The sequence below is a fragment of the Bombina bombina genome, chromosome 6, assembly GCF_027579735.1.
Source record: "Bombina bombina isolate aBomBom1 chromosome 6, aBomBom1.pri, whole genome shotgun sequence".
NCBI lineage: Eukaryota > Metazoa > Chordata > Amphibia > Anura > Bombinatoridae > Bombina > Bombina bombina.
Window position 1 is genome coordinate 818,429,093 of NC_069504.1, and position 19,195 is coordinate 818,448,287.

Consider the following 19,195-nt stretch of genomic DNA (forward strand, 5'->3'; position numbering starts at 1 on the left):
AGGGAAAGGCAAGGAGAGCACACAGCAAGAGCTGTCCATATAGTCCCTCCCAGGCTCCGCCCCCCAGTCATTCGACCGACGGTTAGGAGAAAAAAAGGAGAAACTATAGTGTGCCGTGGTGACTGTAGTGTATAGAGAAAGAAATTCTTCAAACCTGATTAAAAAACCAGGGCGGGCCATGGACCGGACACACCGTTGGAGAAAGTAATTTATCAGGTAAGCATAAATTCTGTTTTCTCCAACATTGGTGTGTCCGGTCCACGGTGTCATCCATTACTTGTGGGAACCAATACCAAAGCTTTAGGACACGGATGAAGGGAGGGAGCAAATCAGGTTACCTAAACAGAAGGCACCACGGCTTGCAAAACCTTTCTCCCAAAAATAGCCTCCGAAGAAGCAAAAGTATCAAATTTGTAGAATTTGGACAAAGTGTGCAGAGAAGACCAGGTCGCTGCCTTACATATCTGATGAACAGAAGCCTCGTTCTTGAAGGCCCATGTGGAAGCCACAGCCCTAGTAGAGTGAGCTGTGATTCGTTCAGGAGGCTGCCGTCCGGCAGTCTCGTAAGCCAATCGTATGATGCTTTTCAGCCAAAAGGAAAGAGAGGTAGCAGTAGCTTTTTTGACCTCTCCTCTTGCCAGAATAAACTACAAACAGAGAAGACGTTTGTCTGAAATCCTTTGTTGCTTCTAAATAGAACTTTAAAGCACAGACTACATCTAAATTGTGTAACAAGCGTTCCTTCTTTGAAACTGGATTCGGACACAAAGAAGGCACAACTATTTCCTGGTTAATATTCTTGTTGGAAACAACCTTTGGAAGGAAACCAGGTTTAGTACGCAAAACAACCTTATCTGAATGGAACACCAGATAGGGCGGATTACACTGCAGAGCAGATAATGTAGAAACTCTTCTACCAGAAGAATAGCAACCAAAAACAGAACTTTCCAAGATAACAACTTGATATCTATGGAATGTAAGGGTTCAAACGGAACCCCTTGAAGAACTGAAAGAACCAAATTTAGACTCCAGGGAGGAGTCAAGGGTCTGTAAACAGGCTTGATCCTGACCAAAGCCTGAACAAAAGCTTGAACATCTGGCACAGCAGCCAGTCGTTTGTGTAACAAGACAGATAAAGCAGAAATCTGTCCTTTTAGAGAACTCGCTGATAATCCCTTATCCAAACCTTCTTGGAGAAAGGAAAGGATCCTAGGAATTTTAATCTTACTCCATGAGAATCCCTTGGATTCACACCAACAGATATATCTTTTCCATATTTTATGGTAATCTTTCTAGTCACAGGTTTTCTGGCTTGTACCAGAGTATCAATCACAGAATCCGAAAACCCACGCTTAGACAAAATCAAGCGTTCAATTTCCAAGCAGTCAGCTGGAGAGAAACTAGATTTGGATGTTCGAATGGACCTTGTACTAGAAGATCCTGTCTCAAAGGTAGCTTCCATGGTGGAGCCGATGACATATTCACCAGGTCTGCATACCAAGTCCTGCGTGGCCACGCAGGAGCTATCAAAATCACTGAGGCCTTCTCCTGTTTGATCCTGGCTACCAGCCTGGGAATGAGAAGGAACGGTGGAAACACATAAGCTAGGTTGAAAGTCCAAGGCGCCACTAATGCATCCACTAGAGTCGCCTTGGGATCCCTGGATCTGGACCCGTAGCAAGGAACCTTGAAGTTCTGACGAGACGCCATCAGATCCATGTCTGGAATGCCCCATAATTGGGTCAACTGGGCAAACACCTCCGGGTGGAGTTCCCACTCCCCCGGATGAAAGGTCTGACGACTCAGATAATCCGCCTCCCAGTTTTCCACTCCTGGGATGTGGATCGCAGACAGGTGGTAGGAGTGATCCTCCGCCCATTTGATGATCTTGGTCACCTCTCTCATCGCCAGGGAACTCCTTGTTCCCCCCTGATGGTTGAAGTAAGCAACAGTCGTCATGTTGTCTGATTGGAATCTTATGAATCTGGCCTTTGCTAGTTGAGGCCAAGCCCAGAGAGCATTGAATATCGCTCTCAGTTCCAGGATGTTTATCGGGAGAAGAGACTCTTCCCGAGACCATAGACCCTGAGCTTTCAGGGAATCCCAGACCGCGCCCCAGCCTAATAGACTGGCGTCGGTCGTGACAATGACCCACTCTGGTCTGCGGAAGCTCATTCCCTCGGACAGGTGATCCTGAGTCAGCCACCAACGGAGTGAGTCTCTGGTCTTCTGATCTACTTGAATCACTGGAGACAAGTCTGTATAGTCCCCATTCCACTGTTTGAGCATGCACAGTTGTAATGGTCTTAGATGAATTCGCGCAAAAGGAACTATGTCCATTGCTGCAACCATCAACCCTACTACTTCCATGCACTGAGCTATGGAAGGCCGTAGAACAGAGTGAAGAACTTGACAAGCATTTAGAAGCTTTGACTCTGACATCTGTCAGGAAAATCTTCATTTCTAAAGAATATATTATTGTTCCCAAGAAAGGGATTCTTGTTGACGGAGACGGGGAACATTTTTCTATGTTCACCTACCACCCGTGAGATCTGAGAAAGGCTAGAACAATGTGTGAGCCTTTGTCTTTGAAAGAGACGACGCTTGAATTAGGATGTCGTCCAAGTAAGGTGCCACTGCAATGCCCCTGGGTCTTAGAACCGCTAGAAGGGACCCGAGCACCTTTGTGAAAATCCTTGGAGCAGTGGCTAGTCCGAATGGGAGAGCCACAATAGGTAATGTTTGTCCAGAAAGGCGAACCTTAGGAACTGATGATGATCTTTGTGGATAGGAATATGCAGATACGCATCCTCTAGATCCACGGTAGTCATAAATTGACCCTCCTGGATTGTAGGTAAAATCGTTCGAATAGTTTCCATTTTGAACGATGGCACTCTGAGAAATTTGTTTAGAATTTTTAAATCCAGAATTGGTCTGAAAGTTCCCTCTTTTTTTTTTTTTTTTTTTGGGAACTACAAACAGATTTGAGTAAAACCCCTGACCTTGTTCCACAGTTGGAACTGGGAGTATCACTCCCATCTTTAACAGGTCTTCTACACAATGTAAGAATGCCTGTCTCTTTACTTGGTTTGAAGATAAGTGAGACATGTGGAACCTTCCCCTTGGGGGTAGTTCCTTAAATTCTAGAAGATAACCCTGAGAGACTATTTCTAGTGCCCAGGGATCCTGAACATTTCTTGCCCAAGCCTGAGCAAAGAGAGAGAGTCTGCCCCCTACTAGATCCGGTTCCGGATCGGGGGCTACCTCTTCATGCTGTCTTGGTAGCAGCAGCAGGTTTCTTGGCCTGTTTACCCTTGTTCCAGCCATGCATTGATTTCCAAGCTGGTTTAGTCTGGGAAGCGTTACCCTCTTGTCTAGAGGCTGCCGAGTTGGAAGCCGGTCCATTCCTGAAATTGCGAAAGGAACGAAAATTGGACTTATTCTTAGCCTTGAATGGTTTATCTTGTGGGAGGGCATGGCCCTTTCCCCCAGTGATGACTGAAATAATCTCTTTCAATTCTGGCCCAAAAGGGGTCTTACCTTTGAAAGGGGTATTAAGCAATTTTGTCTTGGAAGATACATCCGCCGACCAAGACTTTAGCCAGAGCGCTCTGCGCGCCACAATTGTAAACCCTGAATTTTTTGCCGCTAACCTCGCTAACTGAAAAGCGGCATCTAAAATAAAGGAATTAGCTAACTTAAGTGCGTAAATTCTGTCCATGACTTCCTCATACGGAGCCTCCCTACTGAGCGACTTTTCCAGTTCCTCGAACCAGAACCACGCCGCTGTAGTGACAGGAATAATGCACGAAATAGGTTGAAGGAGGTAACCTTGCTGTACAAAAATCTTTTTAAGCAAACCCTCCAATTTTTTATCCATAGGATCTTTGAAAGCACAATTGTCCTCAATAGGAATGGTCGTGCGCTTGGCTAGAGTAGAAAACTCCCCCTCAACCTTAGGGACTGTTTGCCATGTGTCCTTCCTGGGGTCGACCATAGGGAACAATTTCTTAAATATAGGAGGAGGGACAAAAGGTATGCCTGGCTTCTCCCACTCCTTATTCACTATGTCCGCCACCCGTTTAGGTATCGGAAAAGCATCAGGGTGCACCGGGACCTCAAGGAACTGTCCATCTTGCACAATTTTTCTGGGTTGACCAGATTGTCACAATCATCCAGAGTAGATAGTACCTCCTTAAGTAATGCGCGGAGATGCTCTAATTTAAATTTAAATGTCACAACATCAGGTTCAGCCTGCTGAGAAATTCTTCCTGTATCAGAAATTTCCCCATCTGACAAACCCTCCCTCACTGCCACTTCAGATTGGTGTGAGGGTATGACAGAAAAATTATCATCAGCGCCCTCCTGCTCTACAGTGTTTAAAACAGAGCAATCGCGCTTTCTCTGAAATGCTGGCATTTTGGATAAAATATTAGCTATGGAGTTATCCATTACTGCCGCCAATTACTGCATAGTAACAAGCATTGGCGCGCTAGAAGTATTAGGGGTCGCCTGCGCGGGCATAACTGGTATAGACACAGAAGGAGATGATGTAGAACTATGTCTACTTCCTTCATCTGAGGAATCATCCTGGGCAACTTTACAATTTGTGACAGTTCTGTCCTTACTTTGTTTGGACGCAATGGCACAATTATCACACTATATTTGAATGGGGAACCACATTGGCTACCATACATACAGAACATGATCTATCTGAAGGTACAGACATGTTAAACAGGCTTAAACTGGTTAATAAAGCACAAAAACCGTTTTAAAACAAAACCGTTACTGTCTCTTTAAATGTTAAACAGGGCACACTTTATTACTGAATATGTGAAAAACTATGAAGGAATTATCCAATCTTTACCAAATTTTCACCACAGTGTCTTAATACATTCAAAGTATTGCACCCCAATTTTCAAGCTGTTAACCCTTAAAATGTGGAAACCGGAGCCGTTTTTAATTTTAACCCCCTTACAGTCCCAGCCACAGCCTTTGCTGCAACTTCACCAATCCCAGGGGGGTATATGATATCAAATGAAGCCTTCTAGGAACGTTTTTAGTGGATTCCAGGCCCTCACACATGCAGCTGCATGTACTGTACTCAAAAGTAACTGCACAGTAATGACGCGAAAATGAGGCTCTGCCTACTACAGAGAAAGGCCCTTCCTGACTGGGAAGGTGTCTTAACAAGTGCCTGGTGCTAAAAACGTTCCCCAATGTTATAAAAGTGTGAAATACAACTTCAAACTGCATATAATACTTAAATAAAGCAATCGATTTAGCCCCTAAAAGTGTCTACCAGTTTATAGCCCATAATAAGCCCTTTATTCTGTTTGAGACTAAGAAAATGGCTTACCGGTCCCCATGAGGGGAAATGACAGCCTTCCAGCATTACATGGTCTTGTTAGAAATATGGCTAGTCATACCTTAAGCAGAAGAGCCTGCTAACTGTTCCCCCCAACTGAAGTTCTCTCATCTCAACAGTCCTATGTGGAAACAGCAATCGATTTTAGTTACTGTCTGCTAAAATCATCTTCCTCTCACAAACAGAAATCTTCATCCCTTTCTGTTTCAGAGTAAATAGTACATACCAGCACTATTTTAAAATAACAAACTCTTGATAGAAGAATAAAAAACTACAACTAAACACCACAAACTCCTCACCATCCCCGAGGAGATGCTACTTGTTCAGAGCGGCAAGGAGAATGACTGGGGGGCGGAGCCTGGGAGGGACTATATGGACAGCTCTTGCTGTGTGCTCTCCTTGCCTTTCTCTGTGGGGGAGGAGAATGTCCCACAAGTAATGGATGACACCGTGGACCGGACACACCAATGTTGGAGAAATGTGTTTTTATTGAGTTAGAATATTTAGACACCGGTGTCGTTAATTTTTATTGAGTCAAATTTAGCATCCATTATGCAGCAATTTGTTGTATTAATTTATTCATTTTTTATGTACATAGAAACATAGATATTGACGGCAGATAAGAGCCATAGGCCCAGCAAGTCTGCCCGACCTTACCTAACAGTATAAACTTATCTAGTTCGTAGGATAACCCTATGCTTGTCCCATGCATTTTTAAAGTCCCCCACAGTGTTTGTTGCTACTACCTACATGATTTTTATAATCCATAAATCTTTGTATTATATTTTTTACACCATTTACCTGAAATCTTAAAGGGGCCGAGATCTTTGTAATATATTTTTACACTATTTACCTGCAATCTTAGGGGCCGAGATCCATATATCTTTTATAGATCACATTAAGGGTGAAACTTTCTATACCTTACCTGCTATGTGATACCATACACTTAACCCAATAACCCCAATAAGACACAGACACCAGTTATGGGAGAAAAAACCCTTTCCCCGTCCGGGGAGAAGGGTTACATTTATTAAAGAATAACTTGAATAACTTAATAATATTAACTTATCGCTGGCCGGCAAGAAAACATCCCTGTCCTAAAAACTCCTAAGAAAGGGGTGAGACCGCCCTAAAGGAATGAGGGACGCCCCCCATTCCGACAGCCTGGAGGGCTTTTTTAGGAGGAATCGTGCAGGGAGCCACCGAGGGTCGGCCCTTGCGGCTGTCGTTTAAATGTGCTCGCCTGTCCCCCTCCTCTTATTACCCGCCAGGCTGCCCCACTGGATATTTGTCTCTGGTTGGGCGACATTGGATCCCTTTGGGAGTTTGTTAATCAGCTGAATAGTGCAACTACACATATTAAGTTTACACTTAAGCACAGTGAGGAAAGTATTGAATTTCTTGACACTAAAGTTTATAAATCAGGCAATAGTTTTGAAACAGATCTGTTCACTAAGCCCACTGATAAAAACAGCCTGCTTCACTTTGATAGCTTTCACCCAGAATCCCTTAAAAGGTCTTTACCTCGCAGTCAACTCTTGAGAGTGAGAAGAATTGTGTCAGAGGACAAATTTGTGAGACAGAGATTGAACCAAATGGGTGACAAATTTATGGTGAGGGGGTATCCAAGTGATTTGGTTAACAAAGAAATTGAGGAAGTGGCAACAGTGTCACGTAACAACTTACTGGAGACAACAAAACCTAAAGTTAAGATGAAACAAAATCGAGTTGTCTTTGTTACAAAGTTTAACTCATTAAGCAGTAACATTAATTCTATTCTTAGGAGACACTGGCATATATTGAGTCAATGTAACCCTCATGTAATTGAGTTTCAGTCAGAATTCATGCCAGCCTATAAAAGAAGTAAGAATCTTAGAGATAGGCTAATTAGGGCTGATATAGGTACTGCCAAAACTAAAATACAGAGCTATATTACAGATAAAAATATGGGATGCTACCCATGTTTAGGCTGTGCTAGTTGCAATAATATGGTGAAGGGTAAATTTTTCTATCATCCACGTACAGGCAAGAAATATAACATCAGGGGATTATTTACATGTAGAACCACTTTTGCCATTTATATGATTAAATGCCCATGTGGGCGGAGTTACATCGGGGAGACCACTAGGATGGTCCGTGACAGGATATGTGAACACAAATCAGACATCAGAAATGGCAAAATAAAAAATCCAGTAGCAGAACACTTTATTCAGGCAGAACACAGGGTATGTCAATTAAGGTTTCAAATAATTGACCAGATTAGTTTACCCAGAAGGGGTGGTAATAGGGAGCTCTGGATATTTGTCTCACCCCTACTGCCACCGCAACAGGAACATGGCGCCATGTTCCTACAAACAGGAGTTGAGGGACCCCCGAACTCCGAAGACAACGGTTCCTCGGCCAAAAGACTGTTAGATCCGAGGGGGGGTCCCTAAAACAGAAATTAAAGCACTTTGGGCTTACTAAGGTCCGAGTGACTATTCAGCCCCCAGCCAAAGTGATACTATTGCCAGCATCTTCTCAGACCACCATCCGCTGGAATACACCATCCATAACTGGAACAGAGCATCTGTAACTTGGGGAGGGAAGGGAGGGAAGACAAGAAACAGGTTAGTGACACTACTTCCTGCCTGCAGCCCCTAATATAGGCTCTGCAACATCTCCCTCTAGCTGTAAGCCCAGCTAAGACACCTAGACAGTAATACACTTAGCACTCCAGTCAAAAGTTAACCCTTAAGTTGCTGCGCGCTTAATCAGCTCTCCACTTTCCTAAGGGTGAAACTTTCTATACCTTACCTGCTATGTGATACCATACACTTAACCCAATAACCCCAATAAGACACAGACACCAGTTATGGGAGAAAAAACCCTTTCCCCGTCCGGGGAGAAGGGTTACATTTATTAAAGAATAACTTAAATAACTTAATAATATTAACTTATCGCTGGCCGGCAAGAAAACATCCCTGTCCTAAAAACTCCTAAGAAAGGGGTGAGACCGCCCTAAAGGAATGAGGGACTCCCCCCATTCCGACAGCCTGGAGGGCTTTTTTAGGAGGGATCGTGCAGGGAGCCACCGAGCGTCGGCCCTTGCGGCTGTCGTTTAAATGTGCTCGCCTGTCCCGCTCCTTTTATTACCCGCCAGGCTGCCCCACTGGATATTTGTCTCACCCCTACTGCCGCCACCCAAAGAGGACACGGAACTCTTGCCGCCACTAAAAACAAAGGGAAGCCAGGGAACGCCTAATATTGTCCAGAAACATATCGGTACCCGTATCTGAAAGATGTACCTCATCCCTGCGGAAGAGACCAGGGGAATCAATCCTGATGGTGTCATGGGTGATAACCTTACCCCCTGCTGCTAACACTGCCTTACCTACATCCCTATTCAAATTTCTCTTCACCCTAAAACCAGCCTTACGAGAATTCATATGCCTCCAAACATTTCTGGAAATAATTTGCGACCACACAATTTAGACCCCAGGAAACTGGGTCGCCAACCACCTAATGTCCGCCATCATGATACTGGCCAAATCCCCCATGGGCATAGTCCCAACATAATTTCCCCCCAAGTGCAATACAATCACATGGGGGCACCCCCATCGCCTTCTGGCCTCGGCCACTTGGGTCGGCAAATCCGACCACATCCTTCCTTGCTTCCAAGCCTTTGAATGCCCATCCTTTGTGACGGCAACCTCAGCTGCAAGCCTCCTGCACCAGCCGCTGCACGCAAGGCTGCCCAGTGGACATATGAATGCCCCACTATCCATACTCTTTTGCACGGCATCCCCTCTCCTGCAATAACCAAGAAATAAACAAACCTGGCTTCCCTGACCTAACAACAGCAAAACGAATAAGAGCTACCAGAGAAATGTCTAAATAACATCTTGCTTCAGTGGACGTATATATTTCTTAAATTTAGCTGAAGCTCATGACCCAAAACTTAATTTCTTTCTCAGAAGACCCAGCCAAGGCCGCGTCCAGAGCGGCACCTATCCTAAAGGAGTGTGGGGCCACTACAGAGGGATTCCAACCTAACTCAAAACCACTTTCTTCATGACTACCCGAAACTGAAACCCAGATAAAAATGACCCATTTTTTGTGAACCAGGAACGCCCCCTCCACACCTGGCCTAATTTCCAAATACCGCCTGCGCAACCTAACTGGGCAGATTGCTGGCTCCACCTGCGAAAGCAAATTGAGCCATCTACCCTTACCCGCCTGATCCGTCTTGGAACGTGCCACTAAAACTAAAATAGCTTCCTCTTCTATTCTCACATGATCCCTGAGCAGCGCTGGCCCTGTTGAAACCTTTGATGGAGCTACCAACCCACTAATGCGCAGCGCAGTGAAGTATGCTAGGGAGAATGCTGCTGCAAAGAGGACGACTTCGTACTCAGAGCTGCAAACTGTCGGGAGGACCTGTATCATGTTACTTAGCCGCTCCCTAGTGATCAGTTCCCTAGAATCCCTATTAACCCCTTTTAATCTATGCGCTCCCTTAATAGCAGCCCTTGCCAAGAATGATTTGGGTACGTCAGGGACTCCATACAATTTGGAGAAAAAGGAATGGCTGCCGCCCTGCTGCCTATGGCGCCCGGCGCCATGCCCTTCTCGTGCAAGCAGGCAACCCACTGCACAAAACTGTGTGTCCTGCATTCTCCAAGATAACCCCCGTCTGGGCAAAAATTCCTCCCGTTCGCCCCATTACCTGTGGTACTATTGCCAGGTCTTTGTTGCCAGCGACCCTTGCAGCAACCTTAACGCAGTTCCCCAGAACTCACCACCTGCCAGAGATAAGTGGGACAGACGTCACCCCGAACTACAGCAGCGGGCGCTACCTCCCTAAACCTATCCCATTGCCCCCTGGACAGAGCATCCGCGATGACATTGCGAGTTCTGGGTACATGCCTGGCCGTGAATGAAATGTTATGCCACAAACAGAGCAAGACTAATTGTCGCTATACGTTAACTACCGGGGGGGGGGGGGGTGAAGCAGACAGACTATTGATGTCGGGAACTACGCTCAAATTGTCACACCAAAATTTGACGGCCCGGTTCTGTAAGCGCCCGGACCATAAGTCTACAGCCACTGAAATGGGAAGAGCTCAAGCAATGTCAAGTTTTTTAACCACCCTGTGCCGCTCCATTCGGCCGGCCAGGTGGTTACACACCAGGATCCCTCAAAATAAGCCCCCCCAACCCATGACTCCCTGCGGCATCGGTGTACAATTGCAGCTGCTGGCTGCTGACCGGTTGGGGCAACCAGATCCTTACGCCATTGAATTCCCGCAAGAACCAAAACCCGGACAGCTAAATCTTTCCGGATATCTAAAGAAATCCTCACCAGGGCCCTAGGCAGCCTAAGCCCCCTAGTCACGGCTTCCATCCTGCGGTTAGATATCCTACCCATCGGGATAATCCTGGACGCGAAGTTCAATAAGCCTAGCAACGACTGGAATTCCCTAAGTGTGGCTTTGCCAGCCTCCCTGATAGCCTGAATGGCTGCCAATGCAGAATCAACTTTCGCTCTTGGCAACCTGCATACCCCGTCCACGGTGTCAATTTCAATGCCTAAGAATACAAGGCGTGTGCACAGGCCCTCTGTCTTCTCGGCTGCGAGCGGGACGCCTAAACACGAGAACAAATGCTGCATGCTAGTGAGAAGCCTAGCGCAATCTCCTGATCCCGCCCTCCCTAAGAAAAGGAAATCCTCTAAATAATGTGCTACCTGCTCCAGCCCGGACTCGGGAACCACCGCCCAATGTAAAAATGAACTAAACCGTTCAAAGTATGCGCACGATATGGCGCAACCCATTGGCAAGCAGCTATCCACGTAATACCGATCCTGGAACTTGCATCCCATCAGGTAGAAGCTCTCAGGATGAATAGGGAGGAGTCGAGAGGCGGATTCTATGTCCACCTTCGCCATCTCTGCCCCTGAACCAAGCCCTTAAATGACCGCCAGGGCAGACTTGAAGAACTGATACAACACTGAAGTGTCACCTTCACCGAGAGGGTCATTCATTGACGCTCCCTCCTGGTGAGATAAATGCTGAATGAGCCTAAACTTCCCTGGCTCTTTCTTTGGTACTATACCAAGTGGGGAGATAACCAGGTTCTCTAAAGGGACACGCGAATAAGGCCCCGCCCTACGCCCCAAGCTAAGCTCTTTTGCCCATTTTTCTGCAATGGCTTGGGGCTGTTGAACAACAGATTAAAGATTACGGGCCACCGAAGAGGGAAAAAACGGAAAGCCTAACTGGGATGCGAAACCAATATGATAAACCTGATCTGAGGAAGCCTGCCGCAGGAGCCGACCTAAATGGAGCCCTCCTTCCGCCTGACTCACGACGCCTGGGGCAATCAGCCCCAGCATGGGGCCCACCGCAATATATGCAGATGTGCCGCAAAAGACATTGCGCAGCTTTGCCACACTGCTTTTCCTGAAACCGCCAACACTCCCTCCCCGCCGTCTGAATTGTCTATTTGACATGCTTGACATTGGGGGCCTTGCCGATGCAAGGACTGCACTGTCAGATAACTCTAAACCTGAGAACAAATCCATTTCCTTCATCCCCAAGGTAAGAATAGGATTCGACTCTAACCTGCACCTGAATTCGGCATCATATTGTCGCCAGGCTGTCCCCTTTCCTCTGGTGTGAATGTCATCTATGACTTCCATATATTTGAGGATATTGAGGTTATGCTGAGGATTAGCCTCCAAGTAACAGGAAGCCAACACGCGGAAGCAACGCATCCACTCCTCATAAGTCTCAGGCCACTTAACTTCTTTATCTCCTGACCCCTCTTCTACTCTTTCCTTCAGATCTTGAGCTAACCTAGAAAGCTCAAATATCTTGACTCTTTAATGCGCCTGGCTATCCGAGGTTTCAAATGGGAATGCAGCGAGTGCACGATGCAAGGATACGTATCTGATGTGCGCGCTACCAACAACTTGGAGGAGCGTGTTTGACCTCCTGACAAAGAATTATTGCCTGTCATTCCCTGAGATCCTGTTGACGCACCTAAAGCAACAGTTCCTACAGCGCTAGCTCCTTTCGCATCTGCTATCGTCCTAATGTATCTCAATAGCTTGCGCTGACCCTTATCTTTAAACTCTGAAGAACTGTCAGAATCCCCTGTGGAGTAACTCTCCTCCCCCCTCAAGTGTGGTGCAATTAGGGGCTCACGCGTTCCCGTTACCGCCTCAGCTCCAGAAGACGCAGGAACAGCTGCCAAAGGCGTAGGTCGAGGGATCTGTTCCGCCGCAGAAGTCACTGTAGCCAATGATGTCCCAGCCTGCATCTGCAGCGGCGCAGCAGGTTCAGTGGTAGATACTGCAGTATCCGATGACGCCATTGCGACCTGTAAAACAAGAGGGCAAGTGGGGGTATCACCGGAATCGACAAAGAGGCCCTTAGCACCCTGCCCCTGTGTCTGTAGTCCACCCACACCCTGTAAACTGCATGGCCCCCTAGCTAGCAGCCTCTTTTTAAGGCCAGATAGAATAATCATATATCCCCTTGAGCTTGTTATATTTTTTCCAGTGGGGGTTAATTCTCCTAAGTTATGTCCTCCTCTAACTGCCTCCCTTCCATTTCGTGCCTTTTTAACCCTTGATCCTTTTTAAGGACTCTTTCCCTTTCCTACCGCCACACTGCCCTTTCTTAAAAGCTGCCTCCTCACCAGGGCGGTCATTGCCAGCTCCGGATACCCCACTTACCTTAGTGGGTATCCGTGCAGACACTGGCCCTTTTGCTCCTTGCCTCTGTGTCCCCTCCGGTCTCTGCGCACTTACTTGGGAAAAAACAAGATGGCGCAGAGACACGGAGGGCGCGTGACGTCACGGGGGGCGGAGTTAGTGACGTCACGCGCGCGAGGAGATGAAGTGGACGACCGCATGGCTCCTAAGCCATGCGGTATAGAAGGCCCCTGATCCGCCTCTCCTCTACTGACTACCCTCTGTCTGGGAGTAAGAGGGGGAGAGTCGGATCGTTCTGACACAGCCGTGTTACTCAGTAAGAGTGACATGGGCTCACTAACTTGCCCAAAGCTGAAGGGATATGAAGGGGTGCAGGACCGGGGGCTTGATGAATTAGGGGAGCAGGAGCATTGGGAATAATACTCGTGGCCAAGGGGGTAATTCCGGGGGGGGGATGGGGGCAAAAGAGGAATGGGATAAGGGAACATAATTGCCATAAGAGGGTACAGAAAAAAGAGCAAGGAAGAGGAATAAATAGGGACAGACAGAGAGGAAGAAAAATATACAGCAGAGACAGAAGAAGGGGAAAAAAAAAAATAAAAGCAGATAGAACAGAATAAGAAGGGAGAGACATGGAATAGGCAGGGAGAAAAAAAAAAAAAAGGAGCAGCAGCAGGAGACAGGAGAGAATATGTAGCATGGGGAAAAGGCATAGCAAAGAGCACAGAAGGAGAGGGAGGTATAACATCACCCATTGTAGAGACTACAGTTTTCTTTCTCTTTTCAGTTGTCTCCTGTTCTTTGCCAAAACGCCTTGGAGCCTTGAAGGAGCGACGAGGCTTCACCATGCTTCCACCTGCAAGACAAGAAACAGGTTAGTGACACTACTTCCTGCCTGCAGCCCCTAATATAGGCTCTGCAACATCTCCCTCTAGCTGTAAGCCCAGCTAAGACACCTAGACAGTAATACACTTAGCACTCCAGTCAAAAGTTAACCCTTAAGTTGCTGCGCGCTTAATCAGCTCTCCACTTTCCTTATATCACAAAATAATTTGTTCTCAAGAAGCATCATTTTATACACCTTAGGCCAAGAGGTGCCAGCCACACCTTACACATCAGCATTTTCTTGTTTTTGATCGCACATTGTGAGAAGTACGATCAGTGGGTAGGCCAAGTACTGTGTTCTGTTAGTTCAGTAGACACCACTGTTGTTTCTTAGTGATGTCACAGGGACTTGTTTAGAAATGAATGTGCTTATAAGTACAGTCCCTTCTTGTCATACCATATTCGTTTAACTGCTGTGAAACAGGCTGGATGTGGCGCATCTTAAAACCAGCATTTTTTACATTACAGGTAGCCCTCAGTTTACGCCGGGGTTAGGTTCCAGAAGGAATGGTTGTAAATCAAAACCATTGTAAATTGAAACCCAGTTTATAATGTAAGTCATTGGGAAGTGAGGGAGATAGGTTCCAGGCCCCTCTCAAAATTGACATAAGTATCACCTAATACAGTGTTTTTCAACCAGTGTGCCATGGCACACTAGTGTGCCGTGAGAGATCCTCAGGTATGCCGCGGCAGACTGACAACAGTGTGACATATTTTTTAAATGTTGCTTGTTTTGATGTGACAGGCTCATCAGGCAGACAGGCAGGCATCATTTACAACCATGACATATTGACATTCATTCACAGACAATCATTATGATGTATAATATATGCTGTATTAGGCTACAATGTGTGATTTTGTAAAATTTTGGGATGGTTAATGTAAAAAAGTGTGCCACGGCAAAAAATTGTTGAAAATCACTGACCTAATACATTATTTTTAAAGCTTTGAAATGAAGACTTTAAATGGTAAACAGCATTATAAACTTAATAAAATAATCACACAACACAGAATATATAATTAAACTAAGTTAAATGAACAAAAACATTTGCTAAACAGCATTATAAACCTAATAAAATAATCACACAACACAGAATATATAATTAAACTAAGTTAAATGAACAAAAACATTTGCTAAACAGCATTATAAACCTAATAAAATAATCACACAACACAGACTTCACTTGCATTTTTCTGCAAACAGTTCTTTCTATGCATTCCAATCTGGACTGATTTATAGACAGGAAGATCTTGTTCCTTTGAAATCTGTTCGATAGCTCAGGTCTGGTTAAACTGATTATTTTCAGCTTGCTTGGCTTTGCTGCAATACAAGCGGACAGCGCCACCTACTGGCTATTTTAATAAATGCACTGCTTCTCAATGCTTCTCAATAGCAGTCACATGACTGGAAAAAAAGGTTGTTATTCTGAAACGGTGTAAATTGAACCGTTGTAAAACGAGGGCCACCTGTAATTATCTTTTTATTATTGATGGTTAAAACAAGCTAATGACTTTCAAAGAGAAAGTTTAAAATACGTTATTCTAGACGTTATTTATTTTCTTTTTTAGAAATGTGATGTTTTATAAAATAGTGACAATAACTTTTTTTATTTACAATTTAGATGGAGAGAGAGGAAAAAGTCACTGTGTTTGTAGTTATTGAAAACAATACAGAGAGTGGTGCCTTAGAAGTGCAGTGGGGATGCTTTGACAGGTAAGTAGTTTTCCTTTTTCATCTTCTGTTTTCAACTTACTGCTTACTAGGAGAACCAGAGTCACGTGAATGTGACCTGGCCTTGAGACCCCCAAAGGTATGAGACCGCTGGTTAGGGCATGGGGTTGCAGTGTTAGGGATCTGATCAGAAGTGGGATGTGTGAATGGGAATGCAGGGTTTGGTTTACGATTGGACCCTTGATGTGGATATGGGGTTGTAGGATCTAACCTTAGGTCTGATTTGGGTGTGGGTTTTTGGGTGTTGTGGTCTTCTTCTTTATATTTTAAAGGTTAGGGGACTTTGAGGTTGTATAGTTGGGCCAACTCAGTTTAATGGTTCTAGGTCGGTATAATAGTCCAGGGGTCAGTTTTGATTTTGAATACTCATGATTAAATGGAAAGGTCCTGGTTTTGAATTGTTAGGGGTATGTGCGGTGGGTATAGCAACACACATATCCCTAGAGATATATTATATTGGCAAGACAGGTCACTAGCATGATCATTTTTGATGAGGGCTGTGTTGTGATTTTACAGTTAGTGTTAATAGTTTTGGGCAGCTGGATCACAGATATAGATATTTGCATCTGGCACAAGTTGCAATGAATGTTAATTGCATAGAAAGCCAAGTAATTGAACGTGTGAGTCTTAATTGTGATGAAGGACACTAGCAGTTGTAAACCTGGGTTGTGATAAGGAATACTAGCAGATGTAGCGTTGGGTTGTGATAAGGGACACTTGCATTTGAGTGGCAGGGTAACAATTAGGTTTAGTTGTGTTGGGGATTAAATGGATATGAAAGACAAATTTTGTCTTTTATGATTTAGAAAGAGCATGCAATTTTAAACTACTTTCTAATTTACTTCTATTTTCTAATGTGCTTAATTCTTTTTATATCCTTTGCTGAAAAGCATATCTAGATAGGCTCAGTAGCTGCTGATTGGTGGCTGCAGATAGATGCCTTGTGTGATTGGCTCACCCATGTGCATTTCTAGTTATTCCACAAAGGATATCTAAAGAATGAAGCAAATTAGATAAAAGAAGTCATTTGGGATATTTTTTAAAATTTTATTCTCTATCTCAGTGATTTTTAACCTTTTTTTTGCCGTGGCACACTTTTTTACATTAAAAAATCCTGTGGCACACCACCATCCCAAAATTTTAAAAAAAATCACACATTGTAGCCTAATACAGCATATATATATATATATATATATATATATATATACACACAAACACACACATACTGTATGTATTGTGCTGTTATGCCATGCCTCATACAAACTACCCCTGCACTGGGAGTAAAATACAAGCAAAGTTTAAAAAATATGTCACACTGTTGTCAGTCTGCCGTGGCACACCTGAGGATCTCTCACGGCACACTAGTGTGCCACGGCACACTGGTTGAAAAACACTGCTCTATCTGAATCATGGAAGAAAAATGTTGGGTTTAATGTCCCTTTAAGGATAATTGTGGTTAAGGCAAATTACAGTTAGGAATATCAGGCAGTTACACTGGTACTTGTATGACTTAGGTATCAGTGATATTGTGAATGGGGTTAAGAAGCTCCTTACCTGGCGAATCATTGTGACCTTCCAAAAGGAGCCATTAGTTTTTATTGAAGCAACTAAATTAAACCTTTACATTGTGCTACAGCCAATCATAGCGTAGATTACAAGTGTAGCGTAATTGATAGCACAGAGTGCATTATCCATATCACTCCCCTCTAAGAATATTACACAACCTGGTATTGCAAGGGAATGGTAATAAGAATAAAAAGAGAACCTTAATGCAATGACATGGTTTTTTAGCACAACCTATACTTTTAATGGATAGAGCAGGGTGCGCTATCATTGTTCATATTACAAAAGGTGAGATATGTGTTGTATAGTATCTCATAAGGGGATACAAAGGCGCGCTGTTATAGACATAAAAGACATACAATAAAAAAAGAAAATATAATCCTAGACATATAATATTCTCGCAAATAGTTACTCAGTCTTTATCGAGTATATCTTACTCGGCTGATGGCTGTGGAAAAAATGATTAACGGTCCGTTTGTATGTGGTAATCTTGATCGTCGAGGTTTCTGTGAAGGCAGCTCCTCTTATTCCCAGAGAGCGGAGATGTAACTGTTTAGAGAAAGAGATAGAGAGGGCGCCACATAGGGTGATATTGTTTCAAAAGGAGTGATACAAAAGCAAAGAGGTAATGCGCTTACCAATAACTGTGGTACTGTGCTGTGACCAGTACAATCTCGCCTGCTAGCACTTAAATCAGTGGCTAGTACACTGTCAGAAGGATCCTTCCTGGGACTCGCCTGCTAGCACTTAAATCAGTGGCTAGTACACTGTCAGAAGGATCCTGTCTGACAGTGTACTAGCCACTGATTTAAGTGCTAGCAGGCGAGATTGTACTGGTCACAGCACAGTACCACAGTTATTGGTAAGCGCATTACCTCTCTGCTTTTGTATCACTCCTTTTGAAACAATATCACGCTATGTGGTGCCCTCTCTATCTCTTTCTCGAGATATGTGTTGTGCTCAAATGCAACACACAATAGTGCTGGAAAAGTAAAGTATTAAAGGTACAGGAAACGCCAAAAATTCTTTCATGATTTGGATAGAACATACAATTTTAAATGACTTTCCAGTTTACTTCTGTTATCAAATTTTCTTCATTCTCTTGTTATCCTTTGCTGAAGGAACAGCTTTGCACTACTGGCAGCTAGCTGAACACATCTAGTTAGCCAATCACAAGAGACTAATGTGTACAGGCACCAATCCGCTTCCAGCTCCCACTAGTGTTTGATATGTGCGTATTATTTTGCAACAATGGATACCAAGAGAACAAAGCACATTTGATAATAGAAGTGAATTTAAAAGTGTCTTACAATTATATGCTCTTTCTGCATTATGCAAGTTTAATTTTGACTTTTCTATCCCTTTAAGGCTAGAATATATACATAACAAAACACATGTATAATGTATCAAAGTATTTCATATATATATATATATATATATATATATATAATATATATATATATATACTCTCACTCAATAAAACAACTGTCAGGGTGCTAGTGCAGAGTGAGTACAGCAGAACAAAAAACTTGCACTCTCTGGTCTTTTTAAAATTAATCCTTTACTGTGAAAAGTAGTGACGTTTCGGGGACAAATTATCCCCTTCCTCAGACTCCTTTTCACAGTAAAAGATTAATTTTAAAAAGACCAAAGAGTGCTTGTTTTTTGTTCAATATATTTACTGTATATATATTTATTCATTTATTTATTTGTAATATTAATTTTAAATGTAAAATAAAGTTTTTATATTGAAATAAATGTTTTAACAGTGAAATAAAAAAACATATGGTATATGACAAGGTGTTGGACTGGGAAGGGCTGAGAGGTGTAAATGTATGTGTGTATTTGTATGTGTTTGGATATATGTGTGTATGTACGTATATAAATGTGCATGTATGTATGTAGGTGTATCAATGTATGTATATGTATGTAGGTATATGTATGT

The 19,195-nt window shown here is 43.9% G+C and overlaps 1 long non-coding RNA gene across 1 annotated transcript in view; it reads left to right on the forward strand.

Moving 5' to 3' along the window:
* Window positions 1–15,650: 15,650 nt before the first annotated feature.
* Window positions 15,651–19,195, forward strand: part of LOC128662282 (uncharacterized) — a 68,466-nt gene continuing 64,921 nt past the window's right edge. Inside the window, exon 1 of the long non-coding RNA XR_008402739.1 lies at window positions 15,651–15,669. This is a non-coding gene — a long non-coding RNA (uncharacterized LOC128662282). The remainder of the gene's footprint in view (window positions 15,670–19,195) is intronic.